The sequence below is a fragment of the Castanea sativa genome, chromosome 4 (assembly GCF_040712315.1).
Source record: "Castanea sativa cultivar Marrone di Chiusa Pesio chromosome 4, ASM4071231v1".
In the NCBI taxonomy this organism is placed as follows: domain Eukaryota; kingdom Viridiplantae; phylum Streptophyta; class Magnoliopsida; order Fagales; family Fagaceae; genus Castanea; species Castanea sativa.
This window is the reverse complement of record NC_134016.1, coordinates 27,311,443-27,328,515: the sequence shown is the minus strand read 5'-3', so window position 1 is coordinate 27,328,515 and position 17,073 is coordinate 27,311,443. Positions and strand designations below refer to the sequence as shown.

Here is a 17,073-nt window from a genome sequence, read left to right as displayed (position 1 = left end):
GCTTTTTTTTCCTCTATTTTCTGCTGGTATTTTCGCTACTCTTCTCTCTGTAAAATGGTTTAAATTTTGTGGAAACCACGTCATGAGGAAACAAAAGGGCCTGAGCATAATCAATCATAGACTAAAGTTTAAGGCCAACCCTATATTTTAAAGCCCAGTTAGAAAGTGTGCATCTAACGTGGCCCTTAAGGTGTATGATTTCCTTATGGGCCCTTTCTTCTTGGTCCAAGGGGAGGGCTTACAAACCTTGGGAGACTTGTAGATTTCCTTTTGCGCCATTAGGTCTTGAATGTCTCCGATTGGCTATTTAGTGAGGGATTATTTTATTGAAAATGTGCTAAAGTAAAAAAAAAGAAGTTTTAAAATTTATTCATAAAAGCTAAAAACTAACCGAAAATGTTGAACACAAATAGACATGCGTGACACAGGCCTTTAAGGTTTCAATTAACCCCAAATATATGGATACGAGAAGATATCCACTTCCATTGGTCATCGATTATTGGTTATGACTTATGAACTAAGCAATGAACGAGTCAGCTGTCATTTCCTAGGAGTGAATAGAGTTGTGCACCAGTTAATTGAACCATCGAAATGCCACAAATTTAAGGCTAGGAGGAAACATTCAACATATCAGTGCATTATGCTAATATTACAAGGTCATTATCTGAAAATAATGGCTTATATACCCAACTAAAGTCATTTCCTCCACTATAAAGGATAAGATTGAGAGTTTAAAACTTATGTGGTAAGTTTGCCTTCCTTATCTTGATCGAAGATAACAATTTTGAGATTTGATGGAAAGCCTTCCAAATGGCGTTATGAACTCCTCTTTACTTACTGGGGACCCTTCACTTTTCTCAGGGCATGCGCACCTTCAATCCTTATGAGTTGAGTGCTTATAGGGCGTGCCATTCTTTGGATTATGAGGATATCAAATTGTTTTCCTTCTTTTGATTTATTGCTTCTTAGAGTCTAAACTAGAAGTTTGGTTAAGGAAATCTCTTTGTAGGAGGCAAAAATTTGTCAAGCCAATTACAAAATGCCAGATCAAAAATTTAGTGACAAATCTATATATCTATATATATATCTATATCTATATCTATATCTATATATATATAATAGACGAAGCTGAGAGAAAGTTAGTTCCTACATTTAAGGATGTGTTGACAAATAAGATAACTGCTTATTTAAAATTCAGACACGAATACAATTCTTTTTTAAAAGCCGTACGGTATAATGGTTGGATTTTTAACCCTGCCACATCTACAATTTATTCTTTAAAACAACCGTACGGTACACCGTTTTGGGAGAGTCATATAAAAACACAAACACGCTTATAAAAAACAAACACACACCCAAAAACCCAAACGCCATATTTCCCGATCAAAAGTTCAGACTCACTTTGACCTCCATCTTTTCTTTAAAACTCCATATACAGGCAGATCATAACAGTGTTTTCCAACCAACAAATATAATCTTCCTCTCATCAAACGTTTCTTTTTTTTTTTTTTTTGTTTCGTGTCTTATTGCTTGCATGTTCCATTCCAAACCAACAAACAGAGGAAAAAAGAAAATCCAAAAGGAAGCGCAACAGTCGATTCAGACGCTATCCCATTCCTTCTCTGCAACAACAGACATTTCCAGAGGTAGGCATGCTTTTTTTTTTTTTTTTTAATTCAATTTCCGTTTCAAATTGTATAAAACTATTCGCAGATCCTTCTTTGACAATTCACACCTGTTTCTCTTCTATTTTCTCCCAATTTGGGTGATTTACCAGAGGATTGCGTGGCTCTGATTTTGGGAATTGAAGTTGCCCTCAAATTATGAAGTTCTTCTTCAGAAAGTGTTCGATGATTCTACTAAGGTATTGCTCTCTCTATCTCTGTGTGTGTGTTTGTTTTCTGTTTGGGTGTTGAGAAAGTGTGTGACAATTAAAAGTTTTGAGTTTTTAGATATGGTTTTTCATTGGTTGTGATGGGGTTTTCGTTTATTAGGAAATAAATATGACCCTGTGATGGGGTTTTCGTATATTGGGTTTTGAGAAAATGAGGGAAAGAAAATAAATTTTAATTTAGAAATCTTAGATTTTATTTTAATTAATTGAGAGGGGAATAAAATTATTTGGTTTTGTTATGATAAAGTTTTGGTTCCTCCCTGATATGGTTCTCTGGCTTATGGTGCTACCTGAGTGGTTATCCCTAAAATCTTCCCAATAGGCTGTTTACCAATATATCTTGCAGTATTCTAGACCAACTATGCTACTTATGACAAATTTTTGTTGCCTGAAGGGATTGATTAATTTCTCAGTAAATCAAAATGATCAACTCAAGCAAGCCCTTTAAAATTTGAGAAAAAGAAAATTCTGATGTTATAGTATATGGTAGTTGTAGTGGTTTCCAATGGGTTTACTGTTATTCTCCACTTCTTGGTGAGTCTTATGATTTTGTAATTTTTATAGACTAAGTAGGAGGCAGACTGCATTTAAAATTCTTATCCATCTAAACTGAATAAGAATGATTACTACATAACCATTCATTTTAAATACTCTCATTTTCTGTTTTTACGGAGGTGATTTTGTAGATTTTCATGCCAATATTTCCTATCTAAGAACAAACAATATACATTGTGGATTAGGTTTGGATTAAATACCCCTTATCCACATGTCTGAACATTGTTTATGTTGTTTTAGAAGATTCTTTTTAATTTTAAAATTTATTTACTTTTAAACTAAGTTTTTTCCGTTATACTGTCCTTGGTTATATTGTAAATAAATAAATAAACGTTGTAGGAATTATTGTTCTTTAGATAGTATAACTATAATTGATATACAAAATATTAGTTATTCTATACCTGCAATTTAGGAGATGCTGCCATGTAGAAAAAAACCATTTAAAAACAATCACAACGCAAAATCTGAAACAATGCAGCCCAAAACCATTAGTGCCCATCTTCTATTTCTTCTATCTGAAACAACGCAGCCAAAACCCTCCAATCCGTCTTCTATTTCTTCTTCATTGCCCAACTCTTAAATAAACCCTTCAAAACCTCATAAATCTCTCCTTAGACCCTTCCTCTGCATCTCCAACATCCCCAACCACCACCTGTTTTCCATTCCCAAGATTCTGCCTCTTAAACCATTTACAAGGTTTAGGTTGGCATTCACAATGTCTTGAGTATCGGTGGTATACACTATTTTTGGCATGCCAACAAATTGGCGATTGAGATGGATGAAGTTTCAAGGACTAAGTTTCATTAGGGAGACACTATGTTGTATTTGCTAAATGGGTTTTGGCCAGAATTATATCGACGTTGGGTAGACGATATAGTGTGTTGGCTTTTGTTTTCGATTTTGCTATTACTCTTGCTTTGACTCTGTGTGCTGTTCGGTTTCATTGGGGTTGCTCTGCACTGTGTTTCTGTTTAGTTGCATTGCTCTGTGTTGCTTTTGCTTTTTTGCCATTTGCTCTCTACAATTCTCATGTTACCCTATGTGGGTTCAATCCCTTTTGTTTTTTATTTTAAGTTTTTTATTTTTTATTTTATTTAAGAAGAGTAAACTAAATGTATTGTTAAGTTATTTTATGTCATATTATTTGTACATATTGCCATGAATTTTTCTAGAAAATTACATTGTAAATAAAGTTGGATTGTTTCTTCAATTAGAAGTAAAAATAAATTGATTTGCTGGGAAATTCTATTGTAAATATAGCTGGATTGTTTCTTCAAGATTGCTGGCTTTTGTAAGTTGGGTCCATCATATTACCAAATCTGATTTTTTTTTTCATTAATCCTTCTTTTGATGCTATGGATTACCTCCACTTTTGGATGATTCTGAATCACATTATGTGAAAGTTTGGTTTGAAAATGTTGCTGATAAAAGGGGTTGGTATGTTACTAGGGATAAAGTCTAAAATTTTATTGGTAGTATTCCCCCTCCCCCCCTGGTATTGAGTCCATTTTTTAAGGCTTTTCTACTGGAATAAGCATTAGTTTTGTTTTTATATTAATGTATATTTTTATACTTTTTGGTATCATTTTGTTATTTAGCATTGGAGTATTTTTTGTTAAGATAGAAGCGGGATTAATTTATGATTGTGTACGAAATTTGTGAGGACTTTCTTAGTGGCATCTCCTCCACTATAGAGTTATGTACATTTTTTTGTATGTACCCTTGGTCTGTTTGATTGGGAGCCTTTTATTATGGTTTTTCATGGGTTTGAAAGGTGGTCTGGTCTGGTAATAGTCACATTGTTAATTGGCTTATAATATGCATTTTATAGTTTGATAGGCTTCATATTTTGGATGATGTATGTCATATTGTTGGGCTCTTCTGCTTTAATGAAAATTTGGAATTTTTTTGGGGATAATAAAAAAAAAAAATCATATCTGCAATATTTCATTATGCAGCACTGATGCTTGAGGTGGTAGATAATTTGCAATTGGTTCATTGTGATAACTTTTTATTTCTCCCTCCAATCTTTCTCTTATCATTTGTTTTTTCTTCCTCAGGTCAAAGCTGATTGATTGTGTTATGTGGAATCAGGTTCCATGTGCTTTTCCATCTTGCAAGTTCCTAGATGCAGAATCTCCACATTAGCTACTTTTTGGAGGGAAAGCTTCACAGTTTAAGCAGGACTGACAAAAACAGTATTGGCTTTAGGCTACTTGGTTGTAATATCTATGGGCTTGAGAGAGGTTACAAAAGGAAATGGACTCGAAGTCCTGTATTTACAAACGCAGAGGAAGGAAATAAAACCACCCAGCAAAGCAAATCGAGCAACATTGAGCATAAAATTTTAGATCGAGTGGTTTCAAAAAGTGATACATTTAATGTAAATAAGACACATATTAGTCAATTCCACAATACTGAATACTGTGAATCATATGATTCACTTCCTATAGATTATTGAAATAAAACAAAAAAAAAATATGATTACACAAAAGAGAAATATAAGAGAAAAATCGATTACCTTCAAAAGAATAAGGTATGATTGTTTTTATTGTGTGTCTTAGTGTTTTGGATTTGAGTACTTATAGATGATTTACTTTTATTTATTAATTTTATGAATAGATGATTACATAATAATGGGTTGTTAATAGATTTTCTCTGTATCATTGCAGCTTATTGGGGATTGTGAGCTTTTTTTGTTTTTTTGTTTTGCAATTGAAATTTAGGGCCAAGATTAAGATTCGATGTCATTTTTATGGGTAATGACTTATGAATTGGTTTGGTTTTAGAATTTGAGATTCCCATCTACCATTGAGTATGCATTTTATTTGTTGTAGGTGGAATTTTGTTTTGTTTATATGTTGTGGCTTGATTATTCATTACAACTTTTTCTTTTTTCTTTTGTGATTAAAAGGTTGGATTCAATGTTCCTTTTAAGGGTTATATATTGGTTTGGTTTTGGAATTTGAGATTCCAATGTACTATTAATTATGCATCATTATATGACTAATATTTTCCTGACTTTCTATTTCATAAACCTGTAGCCATTTTTCTCTTTTAAACTTTTTGGTTGTAAAATTTTCTCTAATCTCATGGTTTAATTCACTGCGGTACCTAGGAATGGTGGATTGGTATTTGAAATTGCCTTGCAAGTTTTAGTTCGGTGTGATTCATTGTGGTTCTTAGGAATGGCAGATTTGCTATTTGAAATTGTCATGTAATTTTAAGTTGCATAAAGTCAGATTCTTTTTTTTTTTTTTTTTTTGGTAGTTTTTTTTGTAATCTCTCATAGTAGGGAAGTACACACATGAAGTAATTGTTTTGTTTTTGTAGCAGATTGTCCTGTTTTGTTTTAAAGGTTTTGGATGTATTGTTTTATGTTTCTGCAGAAGTTGTTGTTTTCTGCATAATTGTTATGCTATTAGGAGTGGATCAGTTTCTTTCTTTGCTGTAAATAGTGTTCAGTTTTTGTCTAGGCAAGAGTTGCTGTTTGATTTAGGTAGTGTTCAGTTTTTTTTGGCTAGGCAGAAGTTGTTGTTCTTATGTATAATTGTTGCTATTAGCAGAGAGTCAGAGGTCCGGACCCCCTATTTTGTTTACACATGTAATGTTTTGCATATTCATTAAATAAATTTCTACCTTTTATCTCAAAAAAAAAGGATAAATTTTAAGGCTTTTGAAAACAAAATAAAGTCATGACCGGTCATGATTTGCTTCTGGACTCTAATTTTAGTGTAGGTGTGAGGAAGAATGAAGGGTATTATTCATTTGATGGAGAATTTCTATTTGGTCTCATTCGAGAAATTTGTCATTTGTAAATTTCATAAATTAGTTTAGTTGCTATAAATTTTTTTTTTCTATCTCTGCTAATTTCCTCATTTTGTGTTATACATTTTCATTCTTAGGTTTTCTGACTTTGCCTAATAGAACCACAAAATTATAAGATTTGGGGAGAAATAAAAAGAAGCAGCTTCTTCTTCTTTTGGAATTTTTAATTAAGTTTTAGTCTTTGTTGAGTATTATGTAGGTATGAGAGCTGCCTATGGGAATGTGTAGAATATCATTCATTCTTCTTCAACTTATTAATATTTTATGTGATCTTCATTTGAAATCAATTTAACATTAACATTTTGTTTTGAATCTTCTGATATGTCTAGGCATGCAAAAAGATCCTCAATGGCTTGGTTGCTTACAACATTAGACCCATAAAGACTTTTAACAAAGAAAGCATGAAATCCATAAACAAAGGGCTAAACTATTTGACTTTTGGTTTATTTTAGGATTATAAATGTTATTTTGAGCTATGGATCTAAATTTTTATGATGTTATGAAGAATGGTTTTTGTTTTTCTTCTGCTGTAAGTTTAATTTTATTCCCGTTATTCAAATTATGTTAATATATATTATTATGATGAAGTATTATTTACTTTTGATGATGTTATATAAAAAAAGAAGTGTACTTTTGATGATGCTATAAACAAACAACTAGCACAATTATAAAAATCCCGTGCATTTGCACGGGCTATAAGCTAGTATATATAATAGCAGAAGCTGAGAGAAAGTTGGTTCCTACATTTAAGGAGGTGTTGACAAATAGGATAACTGCCTATTTAAAATTCAAACACGTATACAATTTTTTTTTTAAAAAGCTGTACGGTACAATGGTTGGATTTTCAACCCTGACACGTCTGACAATTAAAAACCAAGAAGGGTTACATTAAAAATAAAGCCCGTTTAAAAAAAAAAGGAAAAAAACCATTTCAGTTAAAAAAAACCTAGCCGTCTGTTTTCATCAGATTACGTTTAATATCTTCTCTCTCTAAAATAAATCACCTACCGATACTGCGACACAGAGAAAGGGAAGAAGGGGAAAAAGAAATTGGGATCCAGTGGACGTTCGTATGGCCGGCCATCACGATTTGATCTTCTGCTCTGTTTCATCTCTTCTCTGCAACAAAAATTTTCTGAAGGTCAGCATCTTCCTTTTCTGTATATCTGTTTTTCAAAAAAAATTCCTGCCGAATTTTCTAGGGTTCTTCTTTGACTCCTTTTGAAAAATAGATGGGTTTGTTCCTTTTTCTATGCAAAAATTATAATTTTGGGTTTATACTACATAATTAAGCATCTTAGTTTTCTATATATCTGTTTTTCAAAAAAAAATTCCTACCGAATTTTCTAGGGTTGTTCTTTTGACTCCTTTTGAAAAATAGATGGGTTTGTTCCTTTTTCTATGCATAAAATATAATTTTGGTTTTATGTCCTGGTAACATAAGGGATTTTGCCCTTGATTTTGCCATCGTCAAACCCATTTCCAGTTTCTGTTTTATGGTTTTTAACTTTTATTTTTATTTTTAAAATTTTTTTAATTTGAGGTCATATCTGATTTAGATTGGGTTATTCTTTTTTAATATTTGTGCTTCTGAACGTTTGTTTATTTAATTAATAACTTTTCAAGCTCTTTGAATTGCCGCCTCTCCTCTCTCCTTACTGTTTGTGCTAAAAAATCATGTTCCCTGTTTTATTGTGAATGTATATTTGTTTTAAAGAATTAGTGAATTTTTTTTGACAGTATATTATGTTTTTATTTTTCCCTTATTGTATTTGATTAAATAGCTAATATATTGCTTAAAATTATATCGTTAAATATTTAGGGATTAATTCTTAAACACTGTTGTGTGGTGTACACATTAATATTTCGATTAGTTTGTTTATTTTTAGAATAAAACTTTTTATTCTTCTGTTTTGAACAGAATTTCAGTAACTGATACATAATAGAGCAGAATGCCAATCTAGACTCAATTCTTATCCTTGAGTATAATCTCTTGCTAACAGAACTTTGTGATTTTTTTAAGGTTCCACCTTATTATGGCTCACCATATATTCATCGAGAATGAATAATCAAAAAACAAGTGATACCTACTTTCAATTATCTTTTTACAAAGAACACACTGAGTATCAAGATTAGTACCCCATCACTGTAGACTTAATCTATTGTGGATATTTTTTCTTCCTAATACAGTTTGATGCACCTGCACAAAAATGTCATTGTTTTCTCAGTAATCCAAATTAGCATATTTTCCCTTCGATATTAGTTTGTAGTTCATATATTGTAGCTGTAGAAATATGTGTAAGTTAGAATTTAGTTGACTCAACCTATATCATCCTTTATGGACTTATAAATAACTCTCTCTCTTTCTCCACAAATTTATTGGTTTTTTTCCTTTCTCCCATTAATTTGAGATCGATATACTACTAAATCAATGCAGTTGTTCCAATAGAATTCATCTTTTGAAAATCCAATAGATTGTTAAGAACTAAAACAATCTTTCATATTTTTTGCAACTTAAACCATATTACAATGTTTACTTTTGCTTCTTTTGTATTCTCGCTGTCATCTTTCTTTGCTGCAGTTTTAAAAAACTTCTTACCCTTTCATTTTGTTGAATGCTGAGTTTTTTGCCAGGTACAACACGGTTATTTTGCAAGAAGAGTTTCTGCATCAAACTAAGAGGTTTCGATAGCCTGATTTTCCCTCTATTTATCTCATAATTTGAATTAAATTTTCTCCGTTGATCTGTTTAGTTTTGATTAGGCTCTGACTTGCATATTTTACTCTACTTTTCCCTTCAATTTTTATTAATTCAATGTATTCTTATTTTGTATTTTACTGAATTGTTAGACTGTCATTACTTTTATTTATTTATTTATTTTGCTATGCTTTTAATGACCTGCATTTGGTACCTCCACCATGTTCACGTATTGGATTGACTTGATTTGCCACATTCTTAAACAAACGGCACCTTTGTCAATAAAAACTTGACATCCAAATACCGTTTTGCTTTTTTGTCAAGACTCGTACCCAAGGTCAGCATTTTGTTACTTGATGTGTTATATTCTTTACTTTAATGATTTCTTTTTGAGTTATTATAACCCAGCTTTTTTGTGAGTGGCGTAATGGGGTTTACCCATTGAATATATGTAAGGAAAAACATGTTTGGCATTTAATAATGGTTGAATATTGATTTGTTATGAATATTAGTGTTTATAGGACATGTTTGGCATTTAATAATGGTTGAATATTGATTTGTTATGAATATTAATGTTTATGGGATGGACAAGAATAGTAGAACCATCTATAAATCGTAATTGACCTCTATATATGCCTGAATTTTGAAAAAACAGCCGAACTTTTCATTTAAAAGGAACATTGGCAAGTTAATTGAAAATTAAAACCATTTTACAGTTTAGTACAGTTTGTTTAAATGCTGATATCCTTTTTACTTATCTCATATTTAGAATTACATTTTATTCATTTACTGTAATCCTGTTTTAATTGGCTTTGATTTACATGTTTTACCTAACTTCTGTCTTTACAAATTCATTTCTTCAGCCAATTCTCCCTTTTACTTATTTCACATCCTCACCACTATTTTTTATTATTTGAATTTGAATTAAAATCCGGATGTTTATTATCTCTCTTTCAATGCTTTGGCCTGAGATTTACTGTGTTTTTTCAGATTGAACTGCATTTTCTCTAATTGCCTTTGTTGTTTTTCTTCTTGATAATTAATTTTATTATTATTTCAATATTGATGTATGCCTCTAATTTACTAGAATGCTTATTAAACTTTGTTTCCTTTAATTTTTGTACTGCTCAGGCCATTGGGCACAGTTTATTGGCAGGCTTTTATAAATGTTGATGAGACCGGTTCAACCACATTCATATTGTTTGACAAAGGAACTGAAAGAATTATATCTAAAACTGCAAAAGAACTTGCAAAGATGCAAGAAGAGGTAATCTCATATATAAATGTCAGCCCCATATCTTTATTATCTGAAAACTGAAGTTTTAATACATTTTTACCAATGTTGTACACACAGATACACACACACATATATCCATGCACCATTTAATATAATCTACACACACACACACACACACACACACACACACATATATATATATATATACACGCACCATATACATATTGCTAATTGTATGAAACTTTTTTCAAACAGATTTTCAAATTAGATGGGAATACAATACCAAAAGAAATTCAAAAAATAATTGGCAACGAATATTTGTTCCAACTGCATCTTGATGAATATAATTTGAAGTATGGAAAAGAAAATTACACAGTTTCAAAGATTTTGGAGATAGAAATTTCACATAAGCAAAATGACTCATGTAAAGTTGAAGAGCATCAGGTAATTAAAGCATAATTACTTACCATATGATTCAAACATTAGTTTACTCATAATTTACTATATAAATCTAACTGATACATAAAAATGCAAATTATTGCAGGACACAATGGAGGAAATTGTAAAAAAATCAAGGAAGGACAAGTACATTGCCAGTCCAAAAATAGAAATAGGAGAAACATCTGTTGAAAGACCTGAAAGAATACCGCTCCAAATGCTTCAAAAACGTCAAAAAAGTTCTAAGCAAAATGCAGCAAAAAAGAAAAAAAAACTGAGCTCTAATGTATATACTACCTTACTGTACAAGTGTTTGTGTATTTCATTGTATTGTTATTTTTATTTTCTTTAGAAGAGTAAACTGAATGTTCTACTAAATTACTGCAACTGTAATATTTCGTTTATAAATTATCCTATTAAAATTGTAACATTCACCAGGTATGATGTGAAATATTTATATGATAAGATTTTTTAACGTAGTGTTGTGTGTTGTAGTCTTATTGTCCTCTATTTTATTTTTCTCCACTTTATAGTGGACCTCTGAAGGCTTACATTGAAGGTTTGCATGCAATTTTGAGTAATAAAATTGATCAACATAATTTCATCATGTGGTTCTCTTCATTTTAAAACATATTCACCAAATTGCAAGTTACAGGAAATTAGAAATATTTCTAAGACCTATTTGGGAGAGTAAAGAGTATTTAATTTCAATCGATTTTGATTGTGGTTGTTAAATTTCTCTTCTACGTATGAGATTACAAATGACCCCGCGCATTGCGCAGGTTAAACACTAGTATATAATAATAGGTGAAGCTGAGAGAAACTCAAATTAAAATTCCAAATTAGAGTCCCAATTTTGCGCCATGTATCCTAAATTATTTATTTTTAAAGAGTTTTATTTCTTAATTTTAGAATCAAATGTGGAACCATATCATAAATATTCATCCAAGTGAATTATTAAGTACAAAAACCAAAGAGTAGAATAAATGAATCGTAAAAAAAAGTGCTTCACAATAATTTTTTTTTAAAATGGACAATTTACATTTGATACCTAATAATATCCATACAATTTTTTTTTAAAGATTTAACAAAATATAGAAATGACTATCAATAGTATTTAAATTATATATAAGAATTATATTATGCATCTTATTGTATATTTTTAAATGTATCCATGCATATGCATGGGGTTACAAGCTAGTTCTAGATTAATATGTCATTAAATTAATTAAATCAAATGATGACATGTGTCATCTAAATTGATATTACATTGGCATATTGAAATTTGCCACGTGTCACTTTGCCCACAAGATAAAGATAAATCCACTATTCAAAATTTATGGATAATTATCTTTATTAAAATAAATAAAATAAATAGAGATAATTATTTATCTTTGTTTATTATTATCTTTATCAAAATATGATATTTATCAAAATAGATAAATAGATATAATTATCTCTAAGCAAAATTTTGGCAAATTAAGAGTTTACTACATATTTTCAAGCATATCAATTCAAAGTAGAGCTTATCCTCTAAAACCGCTATAAATAGACGACATCTCCTCTCATTTTGGAGACAATTTTTTTAAGACGATAAAGCTCTGTAGAAATTCTCACTCAAGACAATTTTTCTAAGACGCCAAAGCTCTAGAGAAATTCTCACTCGAGAAAATTTTTCTAAGACGTCAAAGCTCTGGAGAATTTCTGCCTCAAGAACACCCGAAGAACATTCAAAGAAGTTCTTTGAAGTTCCATTGGAATTAAGCTGAAAAGTCTCCAAATACTTCAACTAATCCCAAATCCTTGAAGCTCAATGGATCAAGCCTATAAAGCCCCGAAGATATTTCAACCTAAAAAGCCTTCACATTTGAAGACTTGAAGAACAATAAATCTCTAATAAGCTCAAAGCTAGGGATTTGTTGTGAAGACCATTCAATCCATCTTCCAACCAAAGTCAATAAGATCTCTTGTTTGAGTCAAGATAGAATCAAAGGGTATTCTTTTGTAAATGAATTGAAATGGAGATTGTACTCATTATTCATCAATACAAATTTATATTTACAAACCATGTTTCTTTTCAATTGTTTGGTTTTCTAAAATTGAGAAATTTTGTGTTTACACTCTTAACTTGTCTTGCTCATGACGACTTGGACCCCACTTATGTGCCCAAGGGCTATTTGGGAGTGTGATTTCTTGGTTTGCAGTTTAGGGTAAGGAGTTTTTTTTTTCCCCTCCCATATGACAACCTAAAGCCTTTGGATCGGCTTCCTAAGATCGACTATCACTCACTCATACGTCAAGGTTGGGTCATTTAAGTTTGTCCCTTTGTTCAATGACACTCCCCTTGCTCCAACTATAGACACTTAATTTTGCACCTATAATTTAATCTTGGAAGATGACTGAAATGATCATTCTAAGTACCAAAAAATCATAATTACATTTCATGCATTAAATCATTCATCACATAACATAAAAATGATTTTGAGATTCTAATGATTGTGATAATATGCCTCGTTCCCAAATCAGACCGTTAGATTGGCACAAATTTAAGTACGATTCTCAATAAAATCCATTTTACTGGTTCAAAAATACTTAAAAATAATTATCTCAAAGATAAAATACATCTAAGTACAATTCTTGGCTCAAAAAAACGCCCAAAAAGAGTCCAAAACGCACAAGGAGACAAAATTGGGCGAAGCACTAAGGAGTTCCGATCGGCACTTGAACAATGCCGATTGGCACAAATTTCAAATCGGGCCCAGATACGCTTGGTTTAGGTTTAGGCCTATCAGATTCAATTTTTTAGGGATGAAACCTAACCTAATTCGTATCTGCTAATTTTCAACCCTAGCTTATTTTTTAAGCAGATGCACCTCTAAAAATAAAGGAGACCACCCAAAATTCAGCATCCCTCTACCCCTTAACATTAAAGAAACCCTGGAAGATTGACTTTAAGAATTAGAGATTCACTCTTTCTAATTATAAAGTAATTCCCCCTGTAGAAATTGTTCGTGTAATTGATGCATGTATCACTTTTACTCCTTTATTAATATGCATGTTTGAGTGTCCTTTCCTTTTATTAGCATGCGTCTCTAGCTATACTTTCCATATTAATATGTGAACAGTAATTTATGATATGATTTTTCTTTTGAAACTTTGTTTCATCATAAAAAAATGCCATGATTGTTTGATTCACATGTTCAGTCATATAGATTTAGGATGTTCACGATATAATCTTAGATCTATGGTTCTCTGTTAATTAAAAATCAAATCTAAAATTCTTCCTTTAAAAATAATTCTTTTTCATAATTAAAAATCAGATCTAAAATTATTTCTTTAAAACTCATTCTTTTTTCATAATTAAAAATCAGATCTGAAATTATTTCTTTAAAACTCATTCTTTTTCATAATTAAAAATCAGATCTAAAATCTTTCTTTGAAACTCTTTTTTTTTTTTCATAATTAAAAATCAGATATGAAATTCTTCCTTTAAAACTCATTCTTTTTCATAATTAAAAATTAGATCTAAAATTTTTCCTTTAAAAATCATTCTTTTTCATAATAAAAAATCAAATCCGAAATTCTTTCTTTAAAACTCATCTTTTTTTTTTTATCAATAAAAATTAGATCTTAATTTTCATTAAAAAAATCATCTTTTTCTTAGCTAAAATTAGATCTGAGTTTTTCTTACCAATATTTATTGGAATCCTAACCTCTATTTTGTCATCAAAAATCTTTTTTATAAAAATTGGTATTAGATTTTTTTAACATTGTTTTCCATATTAAATATCAAATATGATTTCTTTACACAGAAGAGTATACAGGTCTGAAGTCTTTAAATAACATTTGGCCATGGATCTAAAAAGCTTGCATAACATGTTGCATTTCATAATCTATTCTATATCATTGTTTAAGGTTCTTAAATGTGATGGAAAAATGCATGTACGCAACGGAAAAATAACGGATCTTCTTTATTTATAAATGTTAACATATACTATGTAAGTTTCAGAATTTGAGAACAAGAGTGTACCTTGAAGCGGTGAATTTCAAAACTGAAGATCAGAAGCACTTGAGAACACTTTCAATCTTCACTCCAATTCCACTAACGCCCAAGATGTGTGGTCTCTCAATCAGTTCCAAAGGGAGAATGTCAAAAAGTGTCGAACACTTTTTGCACCACTTCGTAATAGTTCTTACAAAATTCTTTACAGAAAATTCTGTATGTTTTTCCCTTTGTATCTAACTGATTATCTAATTGGGCTGGCCTTTTGGGCCTTTCCAATTGAGCTTAAGTGTGTGGCTTGGAATGAGACCAAAAGGGACCAATAAGACACTAGCTCCAATGGGCCTTGAACTTTTCTGTCAACTCTTGACAAGTCCAAAATTACCATTAACTATATTTAATATCACTATATAAATATAGTTGCACTCTAGGCCTTATTTATAAATTATATCCCAAGACTTTATTGTACACGCAACCCCTCCATAAAATATTCGTAGTAATACAAAGTCATGAAAGAAGACTGCCACTTTATAGATTACTACATCTTAATTCCTTGAGTACCCGGTTTAATCCTTTAAGTTATTCATCATATATTTATAAAATCCAATTCCATAAACATATACTTTAATAACTCCTTACTAAAGTGGTTAGACCTTACTCTCTGAATAACAAACCCATTAAACTTATCTCAAGGGAATATTTTGTATCTCCGTTAAGAGACTTTGAATTCCATCTTGAGAATATATGTTCCATCAACACTAAATGTGGTTGCCCAACATACTGAGGTTTTGATCATTACTCTAGATCTCACTCCTGATATATCAAAGCAACCTACACCTCATGATCAAGTCCATTATTCTCTCAGGATTAAGAGTTCATGCAAATACAAGTCGTGAGTTTATTATTCAATTAAAAGACGTTAGGAGAATAATAAAACTCACAGCGGTCCAGTTCAATATGTCTTAACTCTTAAAACATATCAACATACCAACTAGAAATCTCCATTTCCATGATCAAGACAAATCATCTTAGTTGATATGTTATAGTCTTCGCAGATGAAATGCCCAATTTTCATCACCGACTACGAACTACATTTTGAGTCTACAAGGAACTTGTGATTTACATCTTCTGTGACTAAATCACATACAATACATCTCATGGACTATATGATAATGTCCTAATATTTATGTTACCATTATTTTTAGATAATAATAAAACAACTTTATTAAACACAACATTAAGTCATACATAATGTCATAAATAATAACATACATAGCATCATACAATAGGATTTAAGGGCACTAATCCTAACAAAATGATCATTGAAAGTCTAGAAGACAGGACTTCGTCCGGGCAGAATGGGTGCCTAACACCTTCCCATTCTGTAACTTAGCCCCTAAACCATAGGTTTTGGTTCGTAGATTAATGTCTTGTCTTTATTTATTTTGGTAGATTGTATCTAGGACCAAAGCTTTGTATGTTTTTTTACATAGATTGTATTTAGGACCAAAGCCTTGTAATATTCTTCTAACAAGTTGTCTTCATATATCAATTAATGAAAATTGTATTTCATAATTTGTTGTTTCCTTTTCTTTGGCTGGACACTTGTTCTATCAATATCAATCACGCCCTTATCTCTATCTCTTCTCTTGGATTTATTGTCGCTATCCTCTTGCTTGTCCTTTCCATCCCTAAGAAATCTTTCTCTCATCAAAACCATGTCAATTTCTCTATCCACAATCTAGTCCACTAGCCAGTTGGAGTATTCTACTATCATCTTGTGAAAGTGAAACTTAACAAAGGTTTGATCCACTCTGTCAGCCATGTCCAAACTTAGTAGCATATTCCTTACAAAAGTAGGAGTTGTGTCTACAAGGACAAAATGTTTTCTTCCTCTATCACAAAGCATTCCTTGCTCATATAAAAATTGTCTCAAGAGTCTGTCAGCCTTGTAGAAAGTAGCCCTCCTTAAGCCAACTAGGAAGATATGATTTGATCTAGGAAATCGTAATAGAGGGGGTAGGAACTTACACCAATAACAGTCCTAATGAATTAAAAGGCTAGATTTCTTCTCTAAAAATTTAGCCAATCTTTTTCAGTCTGACACCTGGTCTTGATAACTACCTTGCTGAGGAAGTTACTAGGACCATAATTAGAAATCGTAGGAATGGCTATCATGTCCATTCTCTCCATCAACCATATTTGCAAAGTGAGGGGACTCCCAAGAAATTGTTGTGATTCTCCACTAAGGAATACAGAGTCCAACCCTAAAAGAGTTTCTACTAAGATCAGAGAAGCAAGATTATCACCATCTCTAATTTGATCTACGATTCCTATGGCTTGAGCATCCACAAAACTAGGTCTTCCAGAGCGAAGCAAGAATTCTCCTATGAAACAAAAAGCCAAAGCAAAGTTCTTCT

General features: G+C 31.3%; 2 long non-coding RNA genes across 2 annotated transcripts; both read left to right on the top strand.

Annotated features, from left to right (window-relative positions):
* The first annotated feature begins 1,340 nt into the window (after window positions 1-1,340).
* Window positions 1,341-5,000, top strand: LOC142632249 (uncharacterized). Its single transcript, XR_012843757.1, has 3 exons — window positions 1,341-1,646; window positions 1,778-1,864; window positions 4,510-5,000. It is a non-coding gene; the product is annotated as an uncharacterized LOC142632249 (long non-coding RNA).
* A 2,282-nt stretch (window positions 5,001-7,282) lies between these two features.
* Window positions 7,283-11,065, top strand: LOC142630443 (uncharacterized). The gene is made up of 5 exons (XR_012843314.1): window positions 7,283-7,418; window positions 8,912-8,959; window positions 10,107-10,242; window positions 10,468-10,656; window positions 10,757-11,065. It is a non-coding gene; the product is annotated as an uncharacterized LOC142630443 (long non-coding RNA).
* The last annotated feature ends 6,008 nt before the right edge of the window (window positions 11,066-17,073 follow it).